Source organism: Leptonychotes weddellii, chromosome 4, assembly GCF_054177405.1.
Source record: "Leptonychotes weddellii isolate Sample4059 chromosome 4, ASM5417740v2, whole genome shotgun sequence".
NCBI lineage: Eukaryota > Metazoa > Chordata > Mammalia > Carnivora > Phocidae > Leptonychotes > Leptonychotes weddellii.
Window position 1 is genome coordinate 168734993 of NC_138372.1, and position 8737 is coordinate 168743729.

Here is an 8737-nt window from a genome sequence, read left to right on the forward strand (position 1 = left end):
TGGGCGGGGGAGACTTGGGCTTTCCTTCTGAGTGGTGTGGGTACCATCAAGGGCTTTAGCCCTGAAGGACAGCGTCAGCTTAGGTGATACCAGGTAGGGAGTAGGGGATAGGGTGGGGTACCCAAGATGCCAGGGTGGGGGCTGGCTCTGGGTAGATGCTCCCCAAACTCTCAGTGACCTCAGGTGGCCCAGGCACTGCTGTCTCACTTGTCACCACCCATGGGGCTCTCCTGCCCCCGTTGGGGCCCCTGTTGGGGATTCTGGGGAGTTTCTGTTTCCTCCTCTTATGCTTGATTCTGTGACACACCTCGATCTGGGGTTGCAGAGACCTGCCCCCACCATCCCCGTGGTGATTCTGAGAACAGAGGCCCACCAGAGCCTGCCTTCCCTGGGGAGCAGTTCTTGCGGGTTCCCCTGAAGGCTGGGTCACCTTTCTGCTCCCTGCCCTTTCCTGCCTCCTGGCCTTTACTCAGGCTCTGCCCTCCGCCCGGACCCCCAGCCCGTTTGCCCTTCTCAGGGGGATCTCTTAAGACAAAAGGGGGACAGTGTGTCCTGCAGTGTCCTACTGGGTGCGGTCCGGCAGGCCACCTGGGGCGATCCAGCTCTCCGGGGATCCCCGCACCTGCTGCTTACGCGCTGAACGTGGCCTGGACTCTGGGCAGTCCCACGCGCACGTGCTGTTTGTGACCGTTTGTGACCTGGTGGTCGCCCCGTAGCGCGTTGCTCGTCTCTGCTGTCCTGTCCTGTCCTGGCGCTCCGTCGCTGTGGGCTGGGAGCACTCGGTGCCTGGGATTCGCCTCTGAACCAGCTTTGCCTCCTGCTGGCTCCCTCTCAAATGAATAAATCTTTGACCTGTGCTCACTTTATGTGCGGTGGCTGTGTTTGTAACTTCTAAAGATGCTCTGACAAATCTTCCCCGTCCTTGAAGGCCAGTCCTGCCCAGCCAGCCTGGAACCCCACAGGGACACCCTTTACCTGCCCGGCCCTCTGTCCCTCGCCGGCCTGCTCTGTGCCCTTGGCAGCCCGGTGTACAAGTGCCAGGCCCGGGAGGGGGCTGCCCACGTGCCTGCCCCGTGTTACCACGCCCACCCTCCTGGCTGGACCCCCAGACCTTGCCTCCCCCCCACCCCCGGCATACCCTGACTGCCCTTCCCTGGGTTTCTTCTCTCACACATGGGTGCATGAGGGACCCACCGGTTCTGCTAGGAAGGACGTAAGCCCCCTGTTGCTGCGGTACACGGGGGTTCTGGAAGCATGGGTGCTTGTGGGTGTCCAGCCTTGCTCTCTGGTGCGCACAGGCTCCTGTGGGTGTAAGGGGGACAGGCCTGCGAGTGACCCAGCTGCCCGTCAGCCGAGCGTGGTCTCCATGTAGTGACTGGGTTCTCAGCCATGAAGGGGGTGCAGCCCTGACCCCGCGACAACATGCATGACCCTCGGAAGCGCGATGCTGAGTGCGGGGAGCCAGACACTGAAGGCCACGTGGTGCATGATTTCACGGACGTGGCAGATCTGTGGAGATGTACTCCGAAAAGGGCTGGGCGGGTGGCGGGGGTCGGGGGGCAGGGCAGGACCGCAAGAGGTGTGGGGCTGCTTGTTGGGGTGATGGAAGTGTTTTGGAATTAGGTAGTGGTGATGAATACACATCACCGGGAAGATGCTAAAAAACACTGAAGTGTATACTTTAAAATAGTTACAATGGCAAATGTTACCTTGTGTGAATTTTCTTTCAGAAAAACAGTTGCCAGCTCCCTCTGCAGAATCTGGCCTGAGCAGGTTCTCAGTTAAAGTCTGCAAAATAGGATTAGCCCGGCTCTGCCCCAGGTGGCCGGCATGTAGGAGCTTAGAGAAGAGAGTGAAGCGGTGCTCGGATGCGGAGGGGACTCGCGAGTGTGGGAACCCAGAGTGGAGCCGGCCTTCCTCCCGCGCAGTGAGAGGCATTGGTGAGTTTGCTGGAGCGCGGGACGTGGGGCAGGCTTCGGACAGGTCTCTGTTCTTGTGCAGTCTCCTGCCCTCCCTGCTTTGTGATCCCCCCCATGGGTGTGGCCCGTTGTCCTATCTGTGGGGGGCGCTCTGGCCGGTCTCCTACCGCTGGAGGTCTGCAGAGCACAGTGGGGTGCGAGCTCGGGCCGTGCAGCCCCACACGGGGCTCTGCACCTTGGGTCGTGCCCTGTCTGGGACTCACGCTGCTGCTGAGGGGTCAGATGAAGCGGAGTGGGCACAGGCTCGGTCACCTCTAAAGCGCGCCCCTTACCCCATTCTGTCGCCATACACTTTCGGGTTGACATTTGCCTTGCTGGGGCTGGCGAGGAGGGGCTGCTGTGCCTGCTCACTCACCCGGCTCTGCTGATGTGAAGAAGGTGCAGCCCCAGGACCTCCTGACCAGCAGCCGCGCTCCCGAGTCCTGGCCCGGCTCTGCCGGAGGACGCCTCTGAGCTGCGTGTCCATCGGGCTTCCGAGTGGCCCTGCTGTGGCGCTGCCCAGGGGGACGGAGTTCCTGGGCGCTGGGGCTGTCCTCAGGGCCCTCGGAGCTAGGAGTGCTGTGTTGTGCAACCCCGGGGAAAGGGGGTTGGAGCCGGCTGGGAGCCCCGTGCTGCGCCCAGTGCGGTCTGACTGCTGGCCTGGGGGCACGGCCGGACCTCCTGCCGCCCCTGCTGGGTCCCCACAGTGATGCCCAGGGCTTCCCGAGGGAGCCGGCTGCAGACCTCGGCTGAAAAGTGCCTGGGCCCCTCACACGTTGCTGGGAGGTTTCCGGTTCCACCTGGGGGGGTCGTCAGAAGCCCCAGAGAAGAGGGATTTCCCTTGGGTGTGCTGGTCCCCCAATTCCTCCTCTGGGAGCTGGGCAGATGCTCAGGGTGGACAGTGCGGGTGACCCGGGTTCTGGTGCCCACTCCCCAGGACGTGCCATGCTGCGGCCTCTGCTGCTTCTGTCTGGGAGGGCAGCTCCGATGGTGGTGGTGGGGCTGCCGACGGGGCGGCATGGCTGGGTGCTTCGTGGGTGCCTGGGAGGGGTGCCTCCCCTCCCGTGGCTGGCACCTTCTCACTGCCTGCTCAGCCTAGGCGTCCGGCCTTGGTGTCCTCACGGCAGGTGATGGCCGTGGCCAGGAGCTACTCCGGCCACCCTCAGGTCACTGTTGCCACACATGATCAACATGGGGGAACCATGCCAGGGATTGGGGGTTGGGGGTCAGCGTGGCCTGGCCGGGGCTCTGCCTCCGTCTCTGTGTGATGGTCACTGCACTGACAACCAGCCAGGCTCAGAGATGGGCTGAGCCGCGTAGATGAGCAGGAGGCAGGGAGGCCAGGCCAGGAGGCTCTCCCACCCTCACAGCGGGGAGGCTGGGCCACGGGGCTGACCCGACCTGGTGTTGCTAAGGTTCTGTGAGGTGCCCTCTTTGCTAGTGCGTGGTGTCAAAAACATTCTGGAAATGTGCTGCTGGCTGCCCTCCACCCCAGATCATTGCACGTATAGAGGAACAAAGGCTCTGGGACATTTTGCAGGAAAGGAGCCCCTTCAGTGTCTCAAGGAACCCCCTGGGAGAATCAGCATCCTGAACGTGGGTCCTCCTGCAGGGTTCAGAGTCCTGTCAGAGTCCCTGTGGGTGTCTGGCACAGAAGAAGCATTCAAGGGGCTCAGGCAAGGCTGCTTGGAAGGGAAGTGTTCTTCCAGTCCCCAGGAGAACAGCCATCCGCAGCTCCATGAAGGAGGAGCTTTCAATGAACCCATCTTAAGGATGATCAAACTGAGGCACAGAGAGGTTGAGGGATGTGCTCAACATCACACAGCTTGCCATAGGGGGGCCAGGATGGGGACCAGGCCAGACTCCCAAGCCGGTGACCCTCTGGGAGTAGTCACAGCCTGAGTGAGAATATGGGGAAGAACCACCCCTGGGTTAGGGTGACCAGAGGGAGCTGCCCCCTCCTGCTGGGCCCCTTGAGACCCTGCCTGGCCTGGGTTTGAGGGGATGCTCCGCCTCAGAGTCTCCTGCCATCTCTGGGCCTCAGGTTCCGTGGGTTGGATGGCCATTGGCACCCACAAGGTTACGACCTTGCAGGGTAGGTGCAGTGTTGGGACGGGGGCCCATGGCAGGCGTAGCGCTGGCCTCCCCAAGGGCCTGGGCCATCAAACCGTCCCGGGCTGTGTGTGCCCCACCCCTGCCCCCCAGGCCCAGGCTGTGTGTTCGGACCTGCTGAAGGGCAGGAAGCAGAGCCCCTGTTGTTGTTTCAGAGACGGGACACGGTTCTCTGTCCGCCCAGGGATCCTGCGTGGGCTGGGCACCCTGCGATGGCCCGTCGGTGCCAGGGGGCCCCACATGGAACCATCACAGCAGCAGTGCTGGAAGAGAGGGAAGGTAGCAGGGTGGGGCTCCCCCCCCCGGGGGGCCTGTGGGCTCCTCCACTGTGTGTCCTGGACGCAGCGACCTACCCCTCTTGTGCTGGTTCTTTGGGGGCACCGGGGGGCTGTGTCTGGCTGCCAGGCTGGCCCAGAAATAGCCGTGACCTTCCGCACCCAGCTTGGCAGCGCCCGGGGCCGAGAGGCCTACGTGCGCCCGGCTGAGTCCTCACAGGGCGGTGGGGCCAGTTATTTTGGACGTGGCCTCCTGAGGCCAGGTCAGAGCTCTTTCCCGTGGCTCCTGAAGGCCCCTCTGACGCGCGTCCACCAGGGTCTTGGCCAGCAGCCCTGGCCACCTCCGTGATCTTGTGCCCCCTTCCTGCCCGCCTGTGCGCTGGGTGCGGGCAGGGGCAGGGTTCCCGGAGACTGATGTAGGCGCTGGGTGACAGGGCTTCCAGGACCCCTGAGATCTATTGGAAGGCCCGGCCTCAGTTTCCGGATCAGGGGTTGTTTTAAGGAGAAAATACATAGGAAGGGCCCATCCTGGGCTGGCTCTGAATATTGGCTCAGCCTCTCATGATTGTGTGGCCTCGGGCAAGTCAGTGACTGCATGGCCAGGGTCTCAGTTTCCTTATCCATGAAATGGGCTGATGGGGACCTTCAGGACTGTGCAGAGGATGAACGTGGGGAGGGGTCTGTACCTGCAGGGCCTTAGCTTCCCCTGCTCTGCACTACTGGGCGTGTCCCTCGGGTGTGCGAGGAGCAGTGAGCTGAGCAGGCTGAGCGAGGACCCGGGTTCCAGCTGGGCCTCAGTCTCCTCTTCTCCCAGGCTTCTGGATGTGGTGGTGAGCAGAAGTGGCTACCACACCGTGATGCCCCAGGGTCCAGTCCCCTGGGGCTACTAGCTTTCTGGGCAGCTGCTGACCGTGTCCTGCCATGGGTCCAGAGTGGCTGGACGGGCACGGGGCGCCGAGCCCCCTCCCCTGAGGGTGCTGGGGTGGGGTCCTATCCTGCTTCCCAGTTGGGATTGGGGCGCACCAGGTGCAGCGGGGAGGGGCTGTGCCGTCTGTCTGGTGCACGCTGCATGCTGACACCCCCCCAGGCCTCCCCCAGGGCCTCCTCACTGCCCCCGCCCGGGGGACCCTGACCTTGCACTGTCCAGGGCCTGAGGAGGAGCCAGGAGCCCCTCCTCCGTGGAGAGGGGACTCAGGCGGGTACAGCGAATGCAGCCAGACACTGGGTGTGTTCCGTACAACAGGCTTAACTGGGGCCTCCCCTCTCATGTGTGCCCCACCCCTGCCCCCCAGGCCACGTGACAACTCCGTGGGCACCCAGGGGGTGGGCACCTCGGGGGGGGCAGTTCTTGTTTTCCCACCTTGCAAGGGTCTGTTATGTCCACATTGTGCGGGTGACTGAAAAGGCCCAGAGCGGTGAGAAGATGCGCCCAGGGGCATAGGCAGCCGCAAGGGAGGCCTTTCTCAGCCGTCGGGGCATCCCAGTGTGCACCCCGCGGGGCCTCCAGCTGGTTCTGGTGGGCGGGGACTTGAGCAGCCTCCTCTGGGAGGTCCCACAGACCGTCCTGGAGGCTCACGCCACCACCCCGGTTTTCTGAGGACCCCAGGTTCCTTCTGCCCGTTGAGGGTCCTGTGTGTGCGTGTGGCACGGGAGGGGTTGAGCTCCACCTGGTAGACTGGGGAGGCCCTGGGCTTTTGGGACAGCAGGGACTGGGGGCCTCCTCTGGGCCTCCTGGGGGCCTCCACCTTCCTGGCAGGGGCTTGAGCTGGGGGCCTGGTGGGTGCAAGGGCCTCTCAGGGGCCATTAGCTCCAAGTGGATCCGTGAATCTCCGTGCCCTGCTGGGACGCCGTGCCCATTCTGGAGGCTTGGGGGCATGGTGCCAGGAGTCAGCGCCAGCCCAGTGGGGCCCAGGAGGGAAGCACTGGGGACTGTGGGCGCAGGCTAGGGCAGGCTTTCGAAGCTCTTCGTCCTGTTAGAATCCCGGAGTCTAGGAATTCCCAACCCAACACCCTATACTCCAGAAAAAATGGGCTGTAGGCTGGAAGCTGCTGCCAGATAACCAGACCTCTGGGACTGGGGCTCTACAGGGCGGGAGGCTGGGGGCAGGGGAAGGCCCCTGGGGGCAGGGGGACACAGCAGGCCTGCAGAACACGGCTTCTAGCCGCCCAGGGTCAGCCTGACTGTGTGTGCTAGTGCAGATGGCGGGGCCCTGTGGGGAGTGGGGGTGCCTGGGAACCTGCCCATCACCAGCGGTGCAATCTTGGACACACGGATGAGTCCAGCCGTGTCCATGCTAAGACAGGCAGGCTGGGGCCCGGGGAGGGGCCGTGATGGGCCCACAGTGGGAGGCTCCACCTGAGGGCTCCCACCCGCTGGGTTCCAAGGCAGGACACCTGTTCTCCCCCTCCGTGTGAGGTCCCTGGCCATGTGAGACTTTTGTGGTCTGACTTGCAGCCTGGGCAGAGTCCTGCCAGGCCCAGTGGGAGAGGGGCATGGACCAGAGGACACGGACGGTGTGGAGGGCCACCTGGGCGTGGTGTTGCAGGGGGACGGGGTCCCCACCCTCTTGGCACAGGTGTCTGGTCTGGACACCCCTCTTGCAGCACAAGTGAGTGTGCACATTGACGGAATTGCCACCGGGCTGTGTCCACACGGGTTCTCAGTCACACTGGGTCCTGTCTGAGCTGCTGACTTGGCAGGTTGTCCTGAGCCGTCCTGTCCTCTCGGCGGGCCTCATGGTCCACTCGTGTACACTGACCCTCTGAAGTTTGTACCCTCCCTTGGGGAGATCTGAAGGGGACTGGACTGCCGGGTGGGCCCAGGCTGCTGGGTGGTCCCAGGTGGGCGTGGCCTCTGGGACTGGTCTAGAAGAGAGGGGCAGGGAAGTGGAGGGAGAGCTGCTGGGGCGAGGAGAGCTTCATGCGGTGGGGTGGGGAGAGGTGGGAGGGAAAAGGGCAGCCAGATGGAGGGCAAGGCAGGGACAAGGGACAAAGGACAAAGGCCAGGTGGCAGGTATGTGAGTCACAACACCTGGCAGAGGCTGCAATAGGCGCTGTGGACCAGCTGGGTGGCTAAGGAGGGCTCTGGGGCCTGGCCAAGGCACCGGGGAGCCACGATGGGTCTGAGCCTGGGCAGTGGGCCACTGGGAAGGGCCTCAGTCTGGCGTGGGGTGGCTGGTGGGCATCTGGCAGGCGCCTGGTGGGAACAGGGTGGGGGCGCTGCGGATGCTGGGGCAGGGGTTGGTGGGGTTATGGGGCAGCCGTCCGGGTGGCCAGGGGTAGAGGCCCCTCCTGCAGCTAGAGATTGCCCCCTGCACCTGGTGGGGAGAAGGCCCAAGCATGGACTTCCTGGTGGCCTCTCTGGGCCAGGCTGGCCTGAGATACCACCCCCACCCCCATCCAGGGTCTGGGGAGAGGGCTCCATCCATCCTGGTGCCGTCCCCACTAGGGCAGCATCCTGGTGGGAGGAGGGACAAGTGACCCTGGCCCTCAGGGGCAGGAACAGCCCCTCCCCCACTGGTAGGGTTCCCACTTCCTTAGTGCTTTTGCTGGGCCTTGGGGCCCAGGCTGGGGTGGGAAGGGCTCACTGGCCTGTTAGCTGGCTTCCCTGGCTTCCTTGTGGAGGAAACTGGGACAACAGGAAGAAGTGAGGGCTGGGCTTGCAGGGGGCCCTGGGGAAGTGTGGGCAGCTCTCTGGAGCCCCAGAGCAATCTGGGGAGGGCACTGGGGGGCTGCTGAGGGTGGGGGCAGCCTGGAGAGGGCTAGGTTGCTTCTGTGTGGGTGGGTTGGGGTAGTAGGGGGTACAATGAGCACCCCCTCAGCAGGGGAAAGGTTCTGGAACCCCCTTCCCAGTCTGCAGCAGACAGTGGGGGGACAGGCCAGAGACCTGGGAGGCCCCAGGCTGTCCCCCGACCCTCCACTCAGCCAGCTGCCAGGCTGGGCCTTGGCGCCTCGGATTCTCTGGGCTGGCTCTGTGCCCGCCCCTCCTGCCCCCTCCTGGTCCCCTCGCCTGCCCCCTCCCTCCTCCCCTCCCTGCTCTGGCTGCCTTTGGATACAGGGCCCTGGGGACTGTCCTGCCTCCTGCGGCCCCAGAGTCTGGCCCTGCCGGGGAGGGGGGCTCTCCTGCTTGCTTCCTGGGACCAGGGTGCTCGCCTCAACCTCAGACCCGTGTCCCAGCCCCACTCTCCTGCGGCCAGGCAGCCCTGGGAGGCGGGAGTGCAGTGGGAGCCAAAGGCTGGGCGGCGGGATCCTTCTGGGGCTGCCCCAGCCTGCCCCCGCCTCCCTCCCGGCACAGTTTACCGGCGATCTGGGGCCTTTGACGCGGGAGGGCGGGCAGCCGGGCGGGGATAAAGCTGGGCGGGGGCACAGCGCCCCGGGACTCCGGGACAGGAA

General features: G+C 64.4%; 1 protein-coding gene across 2 annotated transcripts in view; it reads left to right on the forward strand.

The window, feature by feature from the left end:
• Window positions 1-8737, forward strand: part of PTP4A3 (protein tyrosine phosphatase 4A3) — a 32918-nt gene that overhangs the window by 7849 nt on the left and 16332 nt on the right. Inside the window, exon 2 of one of the 2 annotated variants that reach the window (XM_081816590.1) lies at window positions 1731-1940. The exons of the other annotated variant lie outside the window; for it this stretch is intronic. The gene's annotated coding sequence lies outside the window, so the exon portion shown is untranslated. The remainder of the gene's footprint in view (window positions 1-1730; window positions 1941-8737) is intronic. 2 annotated transcript variants of the gene reach the window in all.